Here is a 25,302-nt window from a genome sequence, read left to right on the forward strand (position 1 = left end):
TTGGGATACAGAAACCTTCTCTCAAAAAGTGCATGCATATACTGTATTTTCCAAAATTAGACACCATCTTTATAATGAATCATTAGAATTGACTTTCTATTGTTCTGGGTGATGATTGGCAATTCCTACCTAAAAATTTCCAAGCTAAAATTCTTATGGTATGCCATATAGATCTAGAGTTTTGAAACTTTGATTGGCCATTCATCCATCTGTGGCTTGAAATCAGGCCTGCTGTCAGAGGAAAATGTTGGCACTGCATGTAAGTAAACTCTTGGCCATCCAAGTGAAGTGGCCCTTCATTCAGATATGTGTCTCGATTAGATTTTTCATAAGAAAATGTTAACCTTACTTTCTGCCTAGTTAGTTGTTAAATATGTAACAGAATATTTGCACTGAATGCTTCCTCTCGAAATGTTCTTTGAACCTTTTGATGACCAACTATTATTTTAAAAATTCCTTTGTGATAATATTTATGAAAAATTAGCCAAAGGACATGAAGTCTTCAAGATAGGCCACATTTTCCTCTCAGGTCAAGCAATAAGACCAAGAAGAGCACTAACACCATATTGTTTGGAGTTATTATAAAACTGATTTTATTGAATAGTCTTGCACTAAATTCATCATGTGTCTGCTGTAGGCTCATTGTTAAAGACATTGTATACTCCATGTAGGAGAGCACAAGAAAAATTATTCTCAGGTTTCACACAGAAAATTATGATTCCTTCATTATAACAAATCTTTTATAAAAAATCTTATTCTGGGTCCTTATTTACTTTAGTCACTAGGAATCTCGTTTTTAGCAACTTTTAAGGTACTAGCTTTCTAAACTTTTATCAAGCCATACACAGAAAGCAAATGCTAAAATTGGTATGGCACACTGAGGAAAAGAGAGGAGGCTGCTAATGGCCAGAGGGAGCCAGCCTAGGGTGGGATCATCCAACCACCCCTGGCTTTCCTGAGGGCCAAGAGTTCAGTATGTTTGCACACCAGAAAACCATTCATGGCATGCCACTGGGAAATCTCTGCTCTGTGGCTTACATTTATATGATATCCTTTCAAATTGTATGAATGATTGAAATCAACTTTAAAATCTTTGGGAAGGAGGCAGAAAATAAAAAAACCAAATCATCAGATAATTGATTAAAAGCAGAGAAGTGGAAGACACAGAGGAGTGCCAAAATTATAGGAATGTAGAACAGAGGTTTAGCAGCAGCCAGGCTATCAGCATTTTGCAGAGGACCCTAAAGAGAAGGAAAAAGGAAAGCTCCTCATAATTCTGGGACTTGGTATGTGAGAATGAACTTGGGTTCAAAGCGCAAGCAAAACCTAACGCATATCTGAATTGCAAGGGCCTTAATATGACAAGACAATTCCCAGTGCATATTAGTAGGGAAAAGAAGATTGAGGAGATAAAGAAGGAGGTTTTCAGAAACTGAAACAAGGAGAAATACACATTGTAATCTACCTTCTTAGGCATAATTAGATAAAAGTTTTCACAAAGGTTATAAGGAGAAACTAGAAACTGACATCAGAAACCCACTATACATAATGTAAAATTAGCTTTGATGTCAACATTGTAGTAAAAAGTATGTGATATTCAGTATATAATGTGCTTTTAGTCATTTAAAATTATTTTTTGTTGTTATCATTTATTAAGTACAAAACTGAAGGATCCTTCACTTTCTTAAAGCAGGATTCTTGAGTCCAAAATGGAACAAAATCAGGTCATTTTTATTCCTCAGAAAATGTTTTAACAAGGCTTCTCTCTCCCTCCAGAGATGCTACACAACATAATTTCAGCAAATAGGTTCTGCTGTCTATCTGCTAACAACTCCCACATTAACATCTTCAGCCAGATAAAACTCTAAATTTGTATATCTAATTTTCTACTCAGCATCTCCACACTTGGCTGTCCTTTAGACATTCTAATTTCAAAGTGTCAAAAATAACCTCTAGATCTTGCTCCTACACCTCTTTCATCCAGAACCTTCCTTATCTTAGTTTATAATTGCATTTTTCCAGTTGCTCAGATCCCAAATTTAGGAGTCTCTTTGTCTCTTTACTCCTTATTATATGTAATTCATCAGTAAACCTTTTGGCTTTACATTCAAAATATATCCAGAATTTAACCACTTCCCTTTATCACCACCCTGGTCCAAGCCACACTTATCTCCCACTGGATAGTTGCAATAGCCCTTGTCTCCCTGCTACAACCCTTACCCCCTTTACAATCTGTTTTCAAAACAACCAGAGTAATCCTTTAACATGGGAGTCAGATCATGTCACTCTTTATTATCATTTTATATTTCTGAAAGCCCCTAGAACAATGCCTGTTATATATTCTGTGCTTGTGACTGAACACATGAATACCCATTCTTAGAAGAGAATACTATACTTAGAGAAAGTAATTTACTTGCTCAATATTTCATAGAGAGTAGAAGAATTTAATCCCGGTATTTGAACTCAACACTAATGTTCTTTTCACTATTCTATGCCTCCTCCTAGACATGTTGATAGAATCCTTATGGTGGCTATCAGGATTTTTCTGAGGAAGAGTGTTGCACTAGTAGAGTCTGAGTTCAAGTCCTGATTCTGCCACTAAGCAGGCAGAATCTTGCAGAAGGCAGTTGAACTAGATAATTCCTAAGGTCCATTCTAGAGCCAAATAAGTCCAGTGAGACTGCAAAAATTTCCCATTTTTCAACATCAGTTCAACTAAAAAGCTGCTTGAGAGTATCAGCAGGCCAAGGGAGCCTACCAGATATGCTAATCTAATTCTTGGATTTCCAAGGACAGCCAGATCTAGTAACCTTCTTAAGTGGGACGAGGTTTCCCAGGGCTGGTTGCTAATTGGTGACATTTGGCTCAGTTGGCACTCTCAGTGGTGATGTATGCAAATGTAGATTGTTTTGGTAAAACTGAGTGTGACACCCATCTATTTGCTTATTTATTTATTTTATGTATCTGAAATCAAACCCACATCCAAATTAGTGGTGTGATGCCTTAGAGTTTATACCAAGCCTTTGTGTGGTTTTTCTAGCTCATTGCGTTAGAGCTCACTGTGTATATATATTTGTACAAGTATTTGTGTTTATTCCTTTACCTCAAATACAACAAGTTTTTGTCTCAAAATACACTTTCTCAACCCCAAGCAGCCCTTTATTCCAGCCAAGACAGTTTTCCTACAATATCTTTAATCGCCCTTTTTCTTCTCTTGAGCTTTTTTGTTTGTGTCTTCCTCCCCAACCCCCTCCTTCCTTCCATCCTTCCTTCCTCCTTCCCACCCTCCCTCCCTTTATTTCTTCCTTCCCTTTCCTTCCTTTCCCTTCTCTTCCCTTTTCTTTTCTTTTCTCTTTTCTTTTTCTTCCTTTCTTCCTTCCTTCCTTCCTTCCTTCCTTCCTTCCTTCCTTCCTTCCTTCCTTCCTTCCTTCCTTCCTTTCTTTCTTTCTTTCTTTCTTTCTTTCTTTCTTTCTTTCTTTCTTTCTTTCTTTCTTTCTTTCTTTCTTTCTTTCTTTCTTTCTCTCTCCTCTCTCCCTCTCTCTCTCCTCCTAATCACTTTGGCTCAGATAACTTTCCTTAAAAAAGACCTTCTACTTTCTAACAACCCAAACTCATCATCATTAAAGATGCAATTTACCTATGAGAAACCTTCTTTGCCTGCTATATTTGAGTTAGAACAGTAATTTTCTCTTTGATTCCAGATAATCCCATTTATTACCATTAATAATTTATTATTTGTAGTTCTTGATGGTTTCTTTGTTGGTCATTCTCCTGTAATAATATACTTTTTGGCACTCCTTGGATTGCATACTTCTTGAGTGTACTGATTTGTTTTCTAGATCCTCTAGACCTTTCTTTTTGCATATTAGGACAGGTTTGTGTAGTGGGAAGGAAGCTCCCAAATAGTGTGTCAGTTGTCTATTGCTTCATAACAAACAGCTGCAAAGCTCTGTGCTTAAAACAACCACTTTATTTTACTCGTCGTTTGGGGTGTAAGGAAGTGGGAATGGCTTGGCTAGTGGTTTGTCTCTCATCCCTCTGATGTCACTTGGGGAAGCTGGGGCTGAAAACCTACTTCCGTGATGACTTCTTCACTCACATATTGTTAGGTGCCTTGGTGTTCCTTGCCCTGGCTCTCTTTGCATGGTACCTCATCCTCCAAGGCCTCTCCACGTGGCTTAGGCTTCTCAAGGCACTGTTGTTTTGAGGTAATTACACTTCTTGCATCATGGCTGGTTTCCAAGAGGAAGATGTCAGAAGCTGTCAGGCCAGTTAAGAGATATGCCTAGAAATGGCAGAGTGACATTTCAGCCCTATCTTTCTATTGATCATAGCAGTCACAAGGCCTTCCAGATTCAAGAAGGGGTGGACAAATGGACTGCAGTTCCTAATGGGAATGTGACAAGGTCACATTGCAGGAGTGCATGCAAGATGGGAGTTATCTGACTCTGCAGAGTAAATTCAATGGTTTTATTGTGGAAATGTATTTGAATAACATCTATAATATATGAATTGAAAACTCAAAAGTTAGAATGCGTCCAGTGAATGCTATTTTAGGTCAACCAATCAATAAAAAACAAACATATAGGCCAACATTTTATTAAGAGGATCTGCACAATTAGGTTCTGTTCTGAGGTACTGTGACCTACCTGATGACTAGAAAATGATGTGCTGTTGGTGGTATGGTAGACTCTGTTCTTTGATTAGGCTGAATGTAGTAATCACTACTTTTATTGCAGTGGCTCTTGCTGTGTCAAGTGTAGTAATGACATGGCCGTGGTATTTTCTCTGTAAATGGTCTGGAATTTAGTTTGAAGTCTAACTTATTAAAAAGGTATTCATGGCTTTTCCAGCTTAGCTCTCCAGTCTCAAGTGTCATCAATTCCAGTCTTATAGTATTCTTTTTAGCTCTTTAGATTAAGCTATAAAACAAGCAAGAAAATAAATTATATTTATTAACTTTATTATTATTTTAAAAATATGTTTAAAACATGTACTGTGTTTAAAATGCTTTGTGCACCATGCAGGATGAAAGATGAATTTTGGTTAAATTGAATGGAATAAGATCTTAGTTTCTGATTTTTAGGTTTACAGTCCTGTGTGTTTGTCTATTTGTATTTATGTGTTTTAGGATTTAAGTGAGTTTGCTGGTATAGGCTACATGGAGAACTAGGAAGTCTACCTTAAAGTTTTAAGGTAGAATATAAGTATTGTCTCTTGGGTCTTATCCTCACGTACTAAACTGGAAGTTCTTTAAGGTCAACACTATGTCTTATTCATCTTTATTTTCCTACAGCAACAGTACCTGGCACATTTTATGTACCCAATAAATATTGCATACTTAACCTTCTGCAATTGAGTTTCTATGCACATGGAACTACTCCTGCTGGTAAACTAATTCTGATTTGCCCACACTGGGAATTTGAAGTCAAAACAAGCTATTCCAGCTTCCCAGAATCTTGAGGAAAACTTTTGGCTCCTTAGGATCGTTTGTCCAGTTGCATTTTGGGTGAATCTTTCTATGCCTGAGCCTACCCACTTGAGCTTCCCTGTTACTTACATTAACTTACCTGCTGTCTTAGGAACTGCTGATAATAGAATCTTTTCCAAAGTTCCTGAAATCAAATACCCTTTACTGAAACATTACTGAATATGGAATGAATCAGAAACATGTGGAATAAATTTCCCTGAAAATTTCTTTGGTTATAAAAATTAAGGGGAAAAAGTGTTTGGCCAGATGCATTGTGGGTGATGCCAAACCCAAATTGTTTGAAAAATGTGTGTGCTGGTTAGATAAACAAACAAACAAGTTTTATTTCCCTCTTGCCTTGTAAAACATCACACTCACTGTAAAAATCTCAGGTCAGCTTTCAGCCAGGTTTTATAAAGGTTTTTGAGAAGTCTGTGGTTTTCTATTTTGCCTCATCATTGGAGGCAAGTAGCTATGTAGATGAATGCTCCTGAGAATGCAGGTAAGCAATGCTGATATTTCTCAGTATATTTCAATGGATGGGGTGATGTAAGATGTATTTGTAAGATCTATTTGATTTCTGAATGTTGACTGAAGATTTTATCTAAAATAGATTACTTCATAAGAGAAGCAGCTGACTTCTTCAACTTAAACTGTTCAAAATTTTTGACATGACATGTGAAAAGAAAAAAAAGCCTTTATCATTCAAAAACAAACTTGAAAGTAGTTTAGTTCCCAGATCCTACTTAGTAAAAGGAAGTGTTTTAGGTTCAAAATAAATTTCATTGTAATGGTCCTTATCATTCTTCTCATCCTCTTCATCAAAAGCCATCAAATAATTGATTAAGCATCTATGTCCCTGTACCCAGCACACTGTAAGAACCACGTGGATATGGTCTCTGGTGATTAGATAGACATGGATATGTATACCTTAGTACAGCAGAAGAAAGACATTAAGAAATAAATGGTACAAAAAATATTTCTGTCAATGGCTCTCACACTTAAGGGTGAATATCACCTGGAGAGGTTATTAAAAATACAGGTTGCAAGGTTCTCCTCCCCAGCTGAGAGGTTTTGACTGAATCAAGGGTTAGGAATCTTCATTTTCTTCAAGGATCCAAGTTGATTCTAATGAATATTATCCAAGTAGTACAAACACGGATTTAGAAGAAAAGAAAACTTGAGGTTGATATTCGGAAGAAGCACTAAGGAGATTCTACCTTAAGATATATGAATACAAGGACAGTTATACTACCTACTCAATACCAGTTTGTGTAGATGTTCTTTTTAGACTATAGTTATGAATTTCCATAAATGCATCTGTTCATTTAATAAATATTTATTATTTATTATTACACATTCTATAAGAAAAATAAATAAAATAGCCTGTATATCAGGTAGCGGTAAGTGTCAAGGAGAAAAACAAAGTGGGGCAGGGTTGAAATTTTAGGAAGAATGGAGAGAAAATGCCTTGTTAAGAAGGTGATATTTGAGTGAAACTTAAAGGAGGCGAGGCAACAGGGAACAGTCTCTGGAATACCCTACAAGGAAAGCTTCCATGCTGAGGGAACAGCAATTGCAAAGACCTTGAAGTGGAAGCATGGCTGGTGTAGCTGGAATGGAATGGTCCAGGAGAGTAGAAAGCAGAGAAGTGAGAGAATGTAAATGGGAAGGGGATTTAAAGAAGTCTTTGGCTTCTCCTCTGAGTGATATGGGATAACATTAAAGGGTTTGAGCAAAGGCAAAACCAACACAAAATGTTTCCACTGTAAATGAAGTGGAAATAAAATGCCAATTTACATTTTCACTCTGTAGTGCTTAAGGAGCTAGTAGTGTACAGTATTTATGTTGTGGGGATGTTTGGATGGATGGTTGTTGGAGAATGGAAAAGGCTAGATAAAATGTGAAAAACATTTTATTATATTACAGTATACATGGGGATTATATAAATCACTTAGTCCCTGAACAATTATTGTCCAATCTAGTCAATATTTGCCTCAATTTTCAGGATTCTTTTCAGCACATAAAATATCGAGTATTTTCATTTAAACATGAAGTAAATGAGAATTTGATCACATTTGATAGGTATTTGAAGTCTTTGGATTAAAGTAGAGTGTATGTATCTGTGGTTAATGACATCTTTCATTTCCTTTTCCAAGGACCTAAGCCTTTAAATAAACTTAATACCTAAGAGAGAACATTAAGAACAATAAATCAGAATAACTAAATTTCCTATTAGGGAACCCAAGAAGATACAAACAAGTCATGTAGAATATCTGGGAATTATAAAGTGGTCCTGACCTCTTCAACATAATAACTGTTCCATCACTAGTAAATTATAGTTGATATTTCAGATTATAGAGCCAAGGGGTGTTTATTTTCCAGATTGTTAAAATGCAGCTGGACTCCCAGGAAACATGCTCATGCTTCAGATGAATAGATAGTGCTCTTGTTGGAATGAGACTCAATACCAAAATAAGAACTGGTGACAGAGTTTGGCTACTTGAGGGGTCTTGTGTATGTTGCCCGATTTCACCCTTCCTCGGCAACATCTTTGGTCTCTTCTCCCTTGCAATTAGTTAGCAATGCCAAGTAACCAGTATGACCAAATTTTTCTGTCATCTATTACCAGAAAGGTGTGTCTTCAAATATTTGTTCATGACTGATAGATATTATTTCCTGGGCACTGACTCTTAGATTCTTTAAGTCCATACTATTTCTGTGTTAAGAAAATGGAATTAAAAATACTGTCCATGTTTCATATCTTCCTGGATGTTAAAGATACTGGACCTACTTAACATTATTCTAGCTCAAGAAATATTAAAATAAATAATATTTAACAAAATTTTACAAAGGGTCACAAGAATAATGAGTATTTGGGAATCAAATATTAGAAGTATAAGGATTAGTCTCATTTTCCAGATGAGGAAATGAAGCTAGTTGGTTTGCCCAATTTCACATAGCTAACCACAATGTTAGAGCTAAGTCAAGCCCATTTTATCTCACTCTCAGCATTGGACTCTGGAATCTTCTACAAGATTAGAGCTAATTCTAACAAGAATTGTCTAAGAATTGGTGGATGCTATCTATGATTCATTACCGAAAGCCCCTACTCAAGATAAAGTGATCTGTCCAGCTCCATGCATGCATTTAACATGAAATGGGGTCATGGAATGTTAGAATGGGAAGGCAGAGTGGAGAAGGTAGTCCTCTCATTTTTTAGATAAGAAGTGTGTTCTGTGAGATTTTCATGCTCCAGCTGCATCCTGGCTCTCGTTAATTTCTTCTTCGAGCTGATACTATTTTCTAACTCAGTGCTCTTCTGTAAATCATTACAGCTTAAATTTGCCTGACATGATTATTTCAATTATACCAGCTTATTATCTTCATTGGCAGCAAAATAAAAAGTCCAGGCCTTTTTTTTTTAAGTCAGTTTTTCTGGTAGCAATCTCAAAATCTTGACTATGTGCCACTTCTACCGCTTTGCTAACCAGCCATTTAGAATATAAACTTTTGGATCAGAAAAAAAAAGGCATTCAAAGAAAAAGAATCAATACTTGGTTGAGATGGCTTGGCTTTCTTTGCTTCTTTAGTATTCAAGTGGACAATTTGTACAATTTCCTTTGCTTTGATCTTAGCTGCCCGCACTACCAAGTTGTAGGCATAGTTACTTGCCCATCCCTCCATCCACAGGCTTTGAAGAACATGGATAAAACACCCATTGTGAAACACTCAGGCTAAAAGTGCCTATAGTTGTTGCTCATGATGATTTGGCTGTATGAGAGGAGACAGCACCAGCCTGGCCTGCCTCACAGCCGCCTACCCTGCCAAACCTCTCTGTCTTGCCAACATCATTTTCTGAATGATGAAGCTCCCCAAAGTGTGTCCCCCGACATGCCCTTGGAAGAGCAGGAATGCCCAATCAGGAATTAATTAATGGGGAGAAGGCAAGACAGAGCTTTCTATTTAACTTGGAACCATGGTAACCACGAAATGGCTCTTGGTATTTTGTGAATCAGATTGCTGTCAAATCCGTGTATTTTTTGATTCAGATACACTTCAGTGATTGTACTGTTTTTTTGGTAAGATCTATTTGATGTTCATGACTTTGAAGTCATTTAGACCATGTTCTTTCCCCCTTTTCAAATAGAAGGTTTCATTTTGTTCACCACATAGAGAATGCAAATGCCAGAAGTTCTGAGTTCACTTTGAAAGTCCAAACCCACAAGCTCTCATTGGCTTTTATACTTGGCCAGACTATTCTCCAGGGCTCCAGACCTTACATCAAATGGGACAGTATGATGTCATAATGAAGAGTACATACCTAAATTCAAGTACCTCAATGTACCTTCAAGGAAATTGCCTCATCTTACTTAGCCTGTTTACTTCACCTTCCAGTGGTGTAGTAAAAGGACTGACTTCCTTGTAATACCATACACTGAGCATTTGGAAACCTGACACACAATAAGTAATTTATGAGAAGATTGGGGAGAACTAACTTTTTGGTAAGGCTTGTTTGCATTTGGGTATTTCCTTTTCATTTAAATAAATTGAAATAAAATCCTTATTAATAAAGGAAAGTAAATAAATGATTACACAATGTTAGAGTGTTAGTTTTATGTACTTCTTTTTTTTTTTTTTTTTTTTTTTTTGGGCACACGGGCTTAGTTGCTCCGCGGCATGTGGGATCTTCCTGGAGCTGGGATCGAACCCGTGACCTCTGCATTGGCAGGCGGATTCTTAACCACTGCGCCACCTAGGAAGCCCTAGAGTGTTAGTTTTAAAAAATAATTTTAAATATCTTAAATGGGTATTACTTACATAACAATTTCTGTCCAACATATTGCAATACTGCTACCCCATTCTTTTCCTCTCTCTCTTTAATGCTTAAACCCAAACCAGTCTTTTTACATTTTCACTAAACCTAAGTCAATATTGCCCCCTTATTTTCCTTGGTCTCCGTACTCATGAGTATATACTAAGTGCATCTGACATTATCTTTGTTTGATTTAAGAATATTTTCTGGATAAAATTCACTAATAATGTCCAGAGATTAAAAGGAAATAGGAATGCAATTTGTAAAGATAAAAAGGCAAGAGGGAAGAAGGAAGAATAGGTCCAGAGATGCCAAAAATAATGAGCTAGAAAGTCCAATTATAAAAATTCTTGTAAGAAAGAGGGAGGAGGTATCAAATTTACCTAACATCTGTGTGCTAGTAAACTAGGTGTCAAAGTTTTAGTAGAATTCATATAGCTCCTGATGATAAATGAGTTGTGTAATTATGGAGGTTTTTGTGACAAATGCAGAGCAGAGCTTTAGTAGCAACGAGGCTGTCAGCATTTTGCAGGGGACCCTAAGGATAAAGAAAGCTCCTCATTATTCCTAGGTCTTGGTATGTAAGAGTGAATTTGGCTCCTGAGTTAATGATCCCCCTCAGATGGCTATTGTAGATTCATCTGACTATATATACTTATATAGAGTGATAGAACAGAGTGATTTAGAGTATAAGAAGGAGTTGATCTGTGCTGGGTATTGGAAACTCTTCCCTGATTCAGTATCACCTGAGCACTGAAAGAAAAGAAGGAATCAATCAGGCAAATGTAGGGACTGATAGCGAGTCTTTAGAGGAGCATCCCAGGCAAAGGAAGGCACATGCAAAGGCCCTGAGACAGGAAGGAGCAGATGAAGGTGAGATTTATTTTCTTCTTTTTTTAGTCTGGCCCTTTGGTCTCATAAGGCTTAACTAGTTCAGAGCATAAATGGCACCAAGACCTAAGGGTTATCTTCAGTATGTCCTTTAATTTCGATGGAGTCTGTGCTAATACTGATATTATTGAGGTCCTTTTTGTTTTAAGTCCTGCAAATGGGGAAGCTAACATAGACGCAGTTGTTTCCACATGTGATTTTGATTAGGGAGTGTAGGAAAGCACCCTACCCCATACTGTCTGAAAGGGACCTGCTATCCATTTATTAGATGGCCTAAAGTTCAGTTGGTTGGATTTTGATGACCTCTTGGTTTTATAGGGAGTCATCATTTAAAAAGCAGGTATTCTGAGGGGCATAAAAATTTAGCAGAAATTTAATTTTCTTACAGATGATCTAACAGAAAGAGCTTGGACTCATGAGAATGGATACAAGGAGCCTGGAGGGAGGGAGGAAGAAGAGGTGGGGAATCAAAGCCTCAGGGAGGGAATGAAAAGGTGTAAAAGAAAAATCTTACCTACTTGATAATTCAGCCTCAGGACTTCCTTAATTACAAGGAAAATTTCACTGCTGATTCCTGAAGCCTTTCCCACCCTGGTTCTCCCAGCTTTTGTATTCGGAGCACTAGTATGGAGGGGTGAGAGAGAGAGAGTCTCAGGAATATGCAGAGTCTTTATAAGTGAACTTCACAGTCGTGTTCCTGGGAGAGACTTCAAGCATATCATTGTCTGTGTCTGTTGCCAGGAATTGTAGTGCAATGAAAAGAGTGCCCACTCCATTCCTGTCCTTACTGCCTCGAAAAAGGCTAAAGAGAAACCTGCATCAAACAGCAAGCTCTGTCCTCTGTACTTGAGCTTCCAGAATTGATGGAAGTGGATGATCCAGGCACTCACTCCACTCTCCCTCACTGCCTAACTCATAGCAACTCAATGTCTCTTGTGCCTATTGTCCTTCATAAATACTCCATGATTCTTTCATCAACTGTAGAGTCTATATTTTGAAAGTAAGTCATATATTGTTTATAATATATATGATGCCTTTCATTGTTTGAATACTTTGGAGCAGTGGTAATAGGTAAAAAGGACTTGATGGTGGAGCTCTAGACCAGTTGCTAGATTTTATATATTCTTATGGAAAGAATTCCCCTTTTAGATCTTTGCTTGATCGTAGTTTTGAAACTCAGCTTTGTTAATGGGAAATCAATTTCACCACAGCTTGGTTTCTCTGATCCTCAGTTTCATCATCTGTGACGTAAAGAACCAAAGGATAGAACCATGAAGACAGTTTTGTTCCAGCTTGAACGTATTATGGCTCTTTGTACTGTACCATGGTAGTTCTGTCACTGGTTATCAGTGCTTGCTGGAGTACTTCAGTAAAGGTTTAATTCTGTTTGAAGTTGCTCTGTGAATCTTTTCCACTACCATGAATCCTGTCCCTACATGCTGAAAATGCACTGAAAATACTACATATTCACTGAAACAGACAGCCTAGGAAGTGCTGTGGTAATTGAAATGCCACTCACCTTCTTAGCTCTGAAAGGAGTTACTTACATTTATTATTTATTTTTGTTGAAATAGAAAAGAGTGGTTGTGACCTTGTGCAGTGGTTTGATTTTTAGATGGATTAATGTGACAAAGCAGACATACTGGAGAAGTTTTAGTAACCACCCACACAGTTTCACCCAGGCAGCAAAATGTAAGCCATGATCATGCATCATCATTGTTGGCACCATTGTCCAGTATTTATAAAGATGATAATGCTATGGGCAGCCCAGGACCACATCAAAGAACCTGGTAAACCATTGTTTCCTTTCTGCAAGTGTTCATTTCTAAGAAAGAAAATTATTGTATATTTGTACCAGACATAATATCTTACAGCGCAGTTTTAAACCTTTATTTAATCTCAAGAACAACTTTATCACATAAGTGTTATTGTCAATCCTAATTCTGTAGGTGAGGAAACTGAGGCCGGAGAGCTTATATAGCTATCAAGTGAGAGAGTAAGTATTCAAATCAAGAAGGTATATTTCTAGTTAACAAATGTTGTTACCTCTATAAAATTCTGCTTCCCAGGAATAGAAAGTAGAAAGACAAACTAAGAACTCTGAGTAATAGTAAAAAATCATCCAAAAATAAGCAGAGTAATAAAAAAAATAAGCAGTTATTGAAGGTTGGAGGTATGGGAGTATTGGCCTGCTGTAGGTTCTGGACTTCTCTTAATCCCACATGCATGTACAGATGTTGCATTGATCATGTGACTCAGCATGAGGGCTGAGAGTTGTCCACCATCCACAATTTCCAGTCACCAAAGAAGTGAATGGGCCACTGCAATATATATAATAAATTGTGATACAAGCTGGACGTTGGGTGACCCCAGGCCACAGCTCCCTATGCTTTTTCTCTGTCTCTATGGAATGGATATAACTGTGGGTGGGCATCATCTCGAGCTTTCTAGTTGGATCTTAAATGTAAGTCTTGTCCTGAGAAGGCTGAAGCTCTAAGAGTTAAAGGAGGTTTCAGGTTCTGGAAGAGCAGTTATTCACATACATGTATGCTCCTCTAATTTAAAGCTAGATTATTTTGCAAAGTTATTTAAAACATGAAGTACATTTATGTACAAAACTTGCTTTTGCTAATCCTCTAAATATCGCGTCTTAATTAGGGGCCACGTGATTCTATGGGAGAGATGTGAAAAGTAGAAGAGTCTATGCTGGAATCAGAGATCAAAAGTAGTTTATGGCCTTTGTTACTGCTGCTGCTTCTTTTAAAAAAAAAAGTTTGTTGAAAACTGGTCCATTTGTCATAGCAATAGGGAGGCTTATCTATTTACCGTGCTGTTCAGTGGCACATAATAGAAGCTATTATTCATTTGTCTTATATTGACTTCCCACATCTTTGGCTCTGTTAGTGTGGACACACTGTAGTTTCAACATCTGATGTTTATTTTCATCTTTCCTGACTTGCCCTGATTGTTTACTTTTCCTTAGTTATCCTGAAGGATCTGGCACGTAATGCCCACAAAAGAAATGTTCACTGAATTAATTTTTTTTAACCCTAAAAATTTAGAAGAATTTCCAGGAGGTTAATATAATAGAACATCAGAGATCCCTACATGTGTAGCCTTGAAGATCATTAAGAAAATTCCCCATGGTATTTTCTCTGTGGGGTAGCAGGTCTGGACAGAGCGTAGGTAGACAAGGAAAGGAAACTAACATTTATTAAACATCTGCCAGCAAGTTCCACATACCTTATCTCATTTAAATCTTTAGTAATTTTGAGAGGTAAATACTTCCACACCATTGTATATGTATGAAAAATTGGGCTTCGGGATGTTAATTTGCTTAATTTCATACCCTTTTTAATAAAGCTGAAGTTCAAACTCAGGCATGTATGTCTCAAGATTTGTGCGTACTCCTTCCACTGAATCCCATATCTCAGAAGGATATCACTTAGTAGGATCATTCGGCTTCCTAATGACACACACAGCACATTCATAACAATCTTTTTAGATACACTGAAAGCTCTTTTCTTGATTTTTGGAATCCTTGTCTGGTGGTATGATGTTTTCTCTCCGTCTTACCTCTTCTCTACCCCTACTCTTTCTTCTTGGTAGGAAGTCTGGTAAGAGTAGAGAGAAAGAAATTTGATTAGCATTGTAACATACTGAAGCAATATTAGGAGAATGGTCAACATCAGCAAAAAGAAGTGTTTTTGTTTTGATCTGAAGAATCCAAAGAGTCAAAGTGTCCTTCTGAAGCCCCTCCTCATTCCTCTATACTCTTCCCATGAAGCCTGGTCCTTGGCAAGCTGATGTAGGTGGAGCTAGGGTCAAGGGGATCGTGAGATTGAAGACAGCAGGAACTTTCCAAATGTCCAACTGATTTCCTTTGATTTGAGTTGCTCCAAAGCAGAACTTGAGAAAAGGCCATGGGCACAGGTTTGAAAACCTGCCCATCTTTAAAAGATGATCCCAGAAAACATAAGTGAAGGCGTGTGGAAAGTGAGACAAGGAAGTGGGGAGAGCCAATACAAGGTATTTTAATGAAGAGTTTACTGCTGTGGACCAACTAGACTCAGCTCCATGAGGGGCCCTTTGAGAAAGTGAATAAGATGGGGAAGCTGGGCATTTATTTATTAATTCCTATTTTGTATTAATTGAAGTTTGCCCCTAGGGTCTTTAATTTTCCAGTACTTTTAGGTTTTGCCTGTCTTTGGTAGCTCCTGCTTCCATAATCCCTTAAAAAGCCTTTAGGCGGGCAGGGTCAAGAGAAACCCAGGTGAGAAGTTGTCCATTTGTCATGAATTTTACTGTAGCTGTGAGTGAGCTGGGGAAGCCAAAGAAGTATGGAGCAGGATATCAACAGCATCTGCTGTAGACATCTCTATAAAGTGACAGGAGGGTTGATGCAAAAAGTATAGGGGTGATTTGCACCATTCTGTAGATTCCTTGTGAACGTGTGATTGATTAGTGATAGGGCACTCTGGAGAGGGGCAGTACAGTGTGGTGCATATGAGCATGGACTCTGGCAGCAACTCGGGATTCAAATCATCTCTATTACTTACTAGCTGGGTTAACTTGGTCAAGTTATTTAACTTCTCAGCACCTGTTCCCCATTCTGTATATAATGAGGATGGTGATGATAAATCCTACCTCAGGTATGTTGGTGTCAGGTTGAAGTGAGCTAATATATGTAAGGCATTTGCAACAGTGCCAGTCCCAAAATAAGCACTCAAGCACTCTTTATTTTTATTCATGCAAGAGACCTATATTGCCTCCTAAATCTTACAAAGGTAGAAATGAACTTTAAAAAAATCTTCCTAGTGAATTCTTTAACTAGAAAGCTTTCTTTTATGTTCCACCATCAAATTCTACTTACCCAGACCCAGGACTTCACATATATCTTAACATGTAATCTACTCAAATTTTGAGTAATCAGAGAATTCCACTTTTGAGGGATACAAGTTTATAAAAGGGCAGACAAGAGGTTCTGAAAATCAGAGAGTGCTGGTGTTGCCGTAAGCAATTTGGATATCTTGAGAACTCCACATAAACAGTACCTGCTATGACACAGATTCATTTGTATTGGGGATGAACTATGGCAACGGTTTCTACTGAGGAGGCAAGTGCTCAGTGTGCTAAACACATTATCATTTAATCTTTACATCAGATGTATGGGGTACATATTATCACTCAGTTCTTCAGATGAAGAGACAGATTCAGAGAGTTGAAGTAACTTGCTCAAGATCTGAAACTAGTCATTTGTCGGGCTGGGAGCCTGACACCGCTATATAAAGCATGTTTTTTAACCACTATGTGCAATTGAAACACTGCAACAAGCTAAATGTTATTCTCCACTGACATCACTTGAGATACTGTATACTCAGGGTAGCTTAGAATTGAAGCTTGTGTTGAGTCCTGCTCTATTACTTACTGCCTTGGGCATCACTTAACCTTTCTGAGCTTGTAATATTGTGTTTTCTATATGAGAGGAATAATGGCATTTACTTCATAGGATTGTTTTGGGAGTCCCATGAAATTATATAAGTACTTTATAATTCAGTAACGTATAAATTTGATAATGTAAAAGGATAAAATTTTGGAATGAGAAGCTGAGAGTTTCTATGAATAAAAAGAGTAACAAGAGAGTTCAGATTAAACATTATTTCATAATCAACTTTATACTCATATATTTCAGTTTTTAATTGATATTCTTTTCCTTCTTTCATCTTATTAATTCACATCACAAACCTGTATTAAATACTTACTATATAAGGCATGTTTTATGAGCTAGGAATATAAAGATGAAAGTAAATTGTACCTACATTCAAGTTGCTTAAAAGTCTAAGAGCATAAAAAATATCTTTCAGAATTTTTCTCAAAATAATGGTGGGGAGATTATGGTGATGAAGTTTTGTTTTTCTCATCCTTTTCTTTTCTTTTCTTTTCTTTTCTTTTTTTCCTCCCTTCCTCCCTTCTTTCCTTCCTTCCTTCTTTCTCTTCTCTTCTTTTTTTTAATTCTACTTTATACCTTAACTGAGAAAAAAAGATAACCAGCTTACCATTTTGTTTACCCTCGACTCATTGTTAAGAAATAGTTAAGTCTAAATGCTTTTAAGTTAATTTTGACAGTATGTTAAGACTGTCATGAAGATGTGCTCATTTATAGATAGACAGGACTTCCCAACACTGTGAAATATTAAGGTCTTTAAAACCATTAAGATTGTTAGCTTTGACTACAGATAAGCAGAATAAACAAACCCCTTTCTAAGTGGGAACTAGTTTTGCTGCCTTTATTGGCTTTTGAAGCTCAAGGAATCCACAGGTTTCAAAAAACAGCTTATCCCCAAACTGATAATTTTCTAATGGACTTTATTGTTTTGTAGCTAGTGTTTCTCACAGGTGCAGATAACAATGTTTCTATGTTGGTTGAGAAAAGTCTTTAATGGTTTCCTGATTTGCATTAATCTTTCTGCTGGTATATAATTAGTTATCTACATACTCATCTCTTGGCCCACTACTTGCCATAATAGGCAATACACACAATAAGCGTCTTTTAACTCCTAAACAGTCAATTAATATATAAGCGCAAATAGAGCTTGGAAAGGTATTTCTGAATTTTCTGGGGAAGTTTGGTGGGTTTTCCTGTTAATGCCTTCCTCTAACCCCTGGTTTTTAAGGAGTGATTTTGCGCCCACTGGACTTTTTGGCAATATCTGGACACATTTTTGTTGTTACAACTGCGATTGCCATCTAGTAGGAAGAGGCCCCAGGGATGCTGCTCACTACCCTGCAAAGCACAGGGAAGTCCCTACAACAAAGAAGTACCTGACCCCAGATAGCTGTAGTGCCGAGGTTGAGAAACTCTGGGTCTAATCTTATTCTTATGTAAAAACTAAAAACTTTGGGAGAAATAATTGCGTTCTCTAAGGTTAATTCTGCCAGCCATAGTTCTTAGATTTCCCACTGGCAGGATAAGCACAATCTTGTAAACTTAATTCATCAGCAAAGTAGGGGAACCAACAACACCATACCCAATAGATTTTATTATTACAAAATGAAACAAATCAGAATTTTGACTTCCTTTGACTCATTTTAAAAGCTCTCTTCCTTTTAAGTGTATATATGTGTGTGTGTGTGTGGACAGGAACAGCACCATAATCTCTTCAGTGTCTAAGATCTCTAATCAGGTAGAAAGGTGAAGAATAATACAGCCATCACTTGTTAAAGCACCAGAATTTGGGTGACCACTGGGAATTACTTTCACTTTTTTTCAGACTCTCCTTAGGGTTTTCTGACCTTCAGACCTTTGCTCATACTAGTCCACTCTTCCCTAACTATTAAAACTCTACCCTCAAGGTCCAGCTCTTTGTAAAGCCTTTCTGGACCAGCCCACGAAAAAGTGATGTGCTTCTTTCTTATATGAATTTCGTGGGTTCCAGCACTCTTTCTGTGGTCCTCTGTCAAAAAATTTATACATATGTATTTATAAATCTGTGTTTTTTATTAAAATATATATAGCATCTTCAACTGAATTTTAAATATTTTATTTTTTAAAGATAAGGCACTCTTTTATATCTTCATTCTCTTACAACGTCTAGCTACTGAACATGGACTTAATTGGCATTCAAAAGATTTGGATTGATTAGTGAATATTTGCATTTGAAAACCCTGGAGTTGCAAACCATAGTAAAGATAAAGGTATTACCAAAATAACATTTCTTATTGTGGAGGAACTGTGTCTGTAACATGCTGAAGGAAATTACTTATTATTCCTCCTTACTTTGGTTACCTCTCAAATACTCTCATTCAGATTTATTTCACAATTTTTTAAAGTACCAGAAAAAAAGATAATTTATTAGCTAATGCTGGTAAGACAGGGAGCCACACCAACACGAATTATCCTGTTTAGTTTGGTAAATTTTAAAGCATTTTAGAGTTTCTACAAACCTTTCCCACAGAATGTTCTTTCTTGTTAGTGAAAACTCTGGAGGGTGAGAGGTGAGGACAGATAAAAATGTAGATATGTGTTTCTCACAGGGCAGGAAGTGGTGTGACTTTGACTTGGATGCCTAGAGCTTATCTCACATACTTGTGAATCATGTAGAAGAGGGAGCACACAGATTTTAAACTGTTAACTGCAAGAAAAACCACACATGTGAGAGGGTAGCAATGAAACATGAAAGCAGGGAACCAAGTTCTGTAATTTTGCATTTGTGTTTTAAAATTTTTCCCTATGTTCATACCATAAAGAACAAATCAAAATATGATGAGGTAGATATTCTATATAGTCATGCGATGAGATCATGGTTAAATACTAACATATTTCTTTCCAGTATTCCCTTGAAAGTGTTTTCATCTATTGCTTTCCAGTTCACAAGTAGCTCTACTCTTTCCTCCTCAGTACTAAAAATTCTTTTGGACTGTTCAAATTTTCTTTTCCAAACAAAACATAAAATTATATATTGCAGATGTGAATTCTTTAGATTAAAAATAGGATCACAGTTTAAGGTTTAAAGATAAGCTATAGCAGTTGAAATGTTTGCAGGGTATGCTTTATCAGTTATATATCACTTAATATCCCCAATGTGCTTAGTCTGTTGCCCACTATACAAAATAATTCATGTTGTATTATCTTGCTCATGAGGAAATATATTCATTTTTAATATTCTCTGCTCAATATTAACCTGGAAACAAGCTTAATTTTACTATAGGGATGTTGTAGTTCTGAAGCCTGCTATATTTAAAAGAGAAATTTTATATTTAGAAAATATCAATTATATTCTACTTCAAACAAACGCATTCTTCAAATACAGGAATAGTATGTAAGGGTTGCATAGTAGGTCAAGCATACTTAATATAAACTTTATGTACACTCTAAACCATAGAAGAATAATCAGTGTATAATGGAATCACTCAATATTGTAGCCAATTGACTTGTTGACCTTAGATATTAAGACCTACTTTGCTGTGAGCCAGAATCAAGATGGTTTTATTGGACAACAATTAAACATCTCATCCATCCTCCTTCATTAGCTCCACTGATGACTCCAGACAAAATTCTTTTGAAATCATAACATCCATTATTCTAGCATATCTGCTGCATCATTTTTCTACATTATTTACATTATTAACATATCTCTAATATATTTTTGATAAAACATTATTTGTGTATGTCTCTATATTGGGGAAATCAAGAGTGCTGTTGTGTGATTTAAAATGAAATCCTCAAATTAAATTTTACTCTGAATTTCCTTCTTACAATTCAAAATTTTATGATATCATATACCTTTTTTATTTCATTTGATTTATTGTCATTTTGTTGGCTTACACATGTAGCAAAAGCTTGGAGAGATACCTGATTCCTCGATGGGCTGTGGGGAGCTGTTTTCAGTATTAATGTTTGCCATGTAAAAGCCATGTTTGAGTTATTTATTTGTGCTGTCTAAGATCAGGTCATTTGGTTGGTGCCTCATTAAATGTGGCATTATTTCCCCGCTACTTTTCATAAGATTTTTGGCAGCTGAGGGTTGGAGTGGCTATTGGAGGTGGTTGATGCCAGTGACCTGATGGCTGAGAAGTTGCTGAGAATCTGATATGGACAATGGTGATACGCAATGTTATCATCCTTCCTACTCTTGAGTGAAGACAAGAGGCTATGGCAGTGAGATTTCCATTTGTTTAAATGTATGCTGTAAAAATTGAATGTTTTTTCTTTGCTGGAACCATTATATATATACAACCTGTCCATTAGTCACTTTATACATTTTATTATCACTTCATACTTTATTTTCTTCCTTTGACCTCAGGAAGATTCCCAAGTACTTCTAAAACCCATTAGTATCTCTGAACACTCACAAAAAAATCCATAAATGATTTTTAATGGTCATTACTAATCGGTATTTAGCAATCTTGGACAGGCTAGAAGTTATTGTATGGAGACTTTAAAACAATATTTAATATGTGAATTCTCTTATTCTCTTTTGTTAATACTATCATTTCCCCTTTAAGTATCTAAAAATGATTCAAAATTTTTACCACATAGTAAAACTAGTGTAATAAATGAGAAAATTCCATTTTTACTCTCCATTATTACAATATGTTGGATGTTAAAATAAGGAAGTCCCAAAACTGCTATAATTTACAAAGAAGGTAAGGAATCCTTCTGATTATTCCCCCTCAACCCCACTCCACACACACTTCTGTTGGTTCCTTGAGTAACAGCAGCTATAGACAAAGCGCTTAGTAATGCTGAGTTTAGATACGGTTTCCAGCTCCTGTGGGCACCTGTGCCATCTGAAGGATGATCCATAATGTTGTGGGAAACAATATAACACAGAAACAGGGGATTTAGTATAATTCAGTTGGAGTTCAAATCCTGGCTGCACCGTATCCTAGTTGTGTGGTTTGGGCAAGTCTCCTGTGAAGTAGGGTTGATGCTAACATTGACCTTATTTAGCTGTTAAAGAATTAATGGGTAGAGAATAAAAACTCCTAGTGCAGTTCCTGCTAGTCAGTAAGTACTCCATAAGCTTAATCGTTACTCTTATTCCCACTTCTGTGCCCAAGAAAGCACACTGAGAAAGACTGCTCACACTCAAGGGGGAGTACCCTGTGTAATATGGTCACTATGGGAATACAGAGAAAGAGCTAAATACAAATTCCCAAAATGAGAGATCAGAATTTTCACCAAGGCCCACTGGGTGGGAAACGGTGCTGTTGATTGGGGTTTATTAAGAGTCTCAAGCAACTATGCAAACAAAGGCTCATAGAGAGATTTGCAGTTTTGTTCTCTGAGTTATGCTCAGTATTGTCACTTAACTTGGTACATTAGCAGACAGTCTGGTCAAACTTGGAAATTTCTGCCTCCAATGAACTCCAAATTTGCAACACCCCTGTTTCTAAGCTGTAGAGCTAATTCAAACCAATTTGTCATCATTTAGAGTTATAAACACAGCAAAAGGACGTTTTGAAGATAACATCTATTGCAGTCCATAAAAGTTGGGAATTTTTATCCTCCTAACTATGTTTAAGCACAACAGTCATGATGAAGAGGTTTGTCCAAATACTTTCCACATTCACCGTGGGAGATTGGCATGGTGGGAGTAGTGGGGTGTCTTTAGGAGAATTTGTGTGATTGAAGCCTTTCCACTTTCCCCAATTTGATTAGGGACGTCCAGACAGGTATGCTTCTACTAGCAGACCACCATCTAGTGTCTAATTAGACTAGTTACTCTTAGCAAGCCTATTGGAGAGGTCGGGCAAAGGGAGAGACTGTCACAGTGAAGGACCTTCCATGCATGAGGAGAATGATGTCTGGGAAAGAACTTGGCATTTCCAGATCCCTATCACTTTTGGCTTAGAACTTCCTCTTTTGGGTTAGTTCCTTCCTCAGCTACAGCATCAAAGAAAATAATCAGGGAAGTAGTATAGCCTGGTGAGTTGGTTAAGAATTCTCTATCTGAGTCTTTCCTGGATATCAACTGTACCTTAGCCATGTTTATGCCTGGTGACCTCGGGAAATCTTTTAGCCTCTTAATTTTGATTTCTTTGTCTCCAAAATGATACCTACCTCATAGGGATTTTTGTGAGTAAAATCAAATAGTGAAAGTAAAGAATCTGGCACATTTATTGGAACATTAAGTACGTGACAAATTAGGGTTTTTGTTTGGTGCACTGTTGGTACCCTATCAGAAAGCTAATCTAGTGAAATAAAATTTTCTTTGAGTTAAATGTAGTAGCAGTGGGATCCTTAGGGAACCAAAGAACTAAGAACAAGGACAAGAATTCCCTAGCCAGCACTTTGGGCTGAAAGAGTAGGGGCAAGAGGTTATAGTGTCTAAGAAAACCAGCAAATCAAACTTATTGTGTAGATACCTTGAATTCTCAGTGGAGTGATGAGACATTGTCTATCAGCCCAGCAAAACCCCTTTGTTTATGACCTTGGATACTGTTACAGGAAGAATTGTGTCCCCCCAATACCTCAGAATGTGACTTTATTGGAGATAGGGTCTTTACAGAGGTAATCAAATTAAAATGAGGTCATTAGGGTGGGCCCTACTCAAATATGACTGGTATCGTTATAGAAAGGAGAAATTTGGACATAGAGATATGAATAGAGAGAGAATGCCTTGTGAAAAGTCATAGGGAGAAGACAGCCATCTACAATTCAAGGAGAGGGGCCTGGAACAGATCTTTTCCTTATAGCCACCTCAAGTAACCAGTCCTGAAGATGTCTTGGATTTTGGAATATGAGACAATAAATATTTTGCCTGTTTGTGGTATTTTTTATGGAAGCCCTAGAGAACTAGTATGGATGCTTAATAAAAAATGTCCCAAAGTGGAGTTGGTAAAGATATTAGAGGTACAGGTAGTGGCATGTGAAAAAAGCTAGGCCTCCTAGGTTACAAAGCCATGGTCATAAATACCAAACCAGGAAGGGCACCTCAAGGGAGCTGCCAGTTTGGACGTGATTTAATCCTATTAAATCACTTGGGAAAAATAGGATGCCAGGACCTTCCCCACATATAGTTTTCCAAAGGTTTTTGGACCACAATGGGAATAACCCTCCTGTTTGCTTTCTACTTGGTGTTAAAAGCTCAAAGAAATCAACATATTTTGGTAGGGACTTGTATTTGGTTTGAGACCATGAGAAGGGGAAGGTATGAACCTTATTTCTTAACTCCTACACTTGTGTAAATCGAACTCAGGTGATAGGAAACATCAAATAGAAATATTTCTATTTTTGTTTTGAGAAATACAGGCCACTGGAATTGTAAATAGCTGTATGAAATTAGTTAGTAGTATTCATCTAGTCTTTTGTCAGACATTTATTGAGCTCTTACTATATATTGGGTTCCATTGACATTAGGGTTTCAATGGAAGATGACGCTTGGTTCCTGTCCTTAGGCGACTTGTAGTGGAGAGAGCAATGCAGCTGAGTAAACAGAAGGCTGCAGCAGACTGTAACCGAGTAACTCAGGGATGCTATGAGAGCACACAGGAAGGGCATTATCCCAGCCCGGAGGGGATTAGGGAGCCTATGAAAAGTTTCAAGGAATAGATGATGCTCAAACCAAGTCTAATATGCCCTCCTCGCTCGGTGAATAGAGGTGGAGGGAAAAGAGAGACAATCCAGATAGTGGGCATAACAAAGGCAGTGTCATAGGCGATTGGGACATGGCACATCTACCGCAAATACGAATGATTTTTTTCAAGAAGAAGTTAGGTGCAGAGGGAAGGAGTAAGGATGGGCAGTTACTAGAGGGTTGGGTAAGATAGAGGAAATGATATTCTTAAGAAAGAAGAGGTGCAGTAGCCACATGAAGTGGAAAATGAACTAATTTGGAAATTAGAGTTCATTCACTCATTCAATAAGTATTTACTGAAGTTCTAAATGTGTTAGGATTAAGAGATAGAATAGTCATTTTGACCTTATGGAAAAGACCTATGTTTGCCTCTTGGCCATGTCATTTCCTTTTTGTGTGGGTTCTGAACAAGTCACCAAAATAGATTGAGAGACTCTGTACTTAATTATCTTGTTGGCAAAGTGAGAGAGCTGGACCAAGGTTGCTCTTAGTTCTAAAATGATTCTGCCGTGAACAGTAAGAAGAACACGTTCTCCTAGTTGACATGGGTAAGATTGGTTCATTTCCCCACCATTCTAACTCAGAGTACCCTGGGCCTGAGTATACTGAGTTACTAATTCCATATCAGGAACCAGATTGTTCAAATAACAGTCCCATTAGGCAGCAATCCTCTTCTTCCAGAGTAATAAAAGTCACACGTTTATGACTTGTGTAAAATAAAAACCGTGAGCTTTGGTTGTTTCTGTGAAAAATCTGTCATGTGTCTGTGGAAACTTGTTTTTATCACTCAGAGGGTAACTGTAACAATCGTAGACTTTTTTTACACTCATTCTTTCTCCAAGAAACAATGGGATTTTTTACATCTTGGTTTATGAGCAATTATGACTCCATTGTGAAAATATTAAGCGTTGAGAGGAGAGAAACGTGGCTGGTCTCGGAGAAACATCTCAAGCAAATAGAGTTTGTGCTGCTTTCCTTTTCCCTCCCTGACCATGCTAAGTACCCCTCCCTTCTTTCTCTACCCTTACCTCAACCTGTCTTCT

This window comes from Hippopotamus amphibius, chromosome 5 (genome assembly GCF_030028045.1).
Source record: "Hippopotamus amphibius kiboko isolate mHipAmp2 chromosome 5, mHipAmp2.hap2, whole genome shotgun sequence".
NCBI classification, from domain to species: Eukaryota; Metazoa; Chordata; class Mammalia; order Artiodactyla; family Hippopotamidae; genus Hippopotamus; species Hippopotamus amphibius.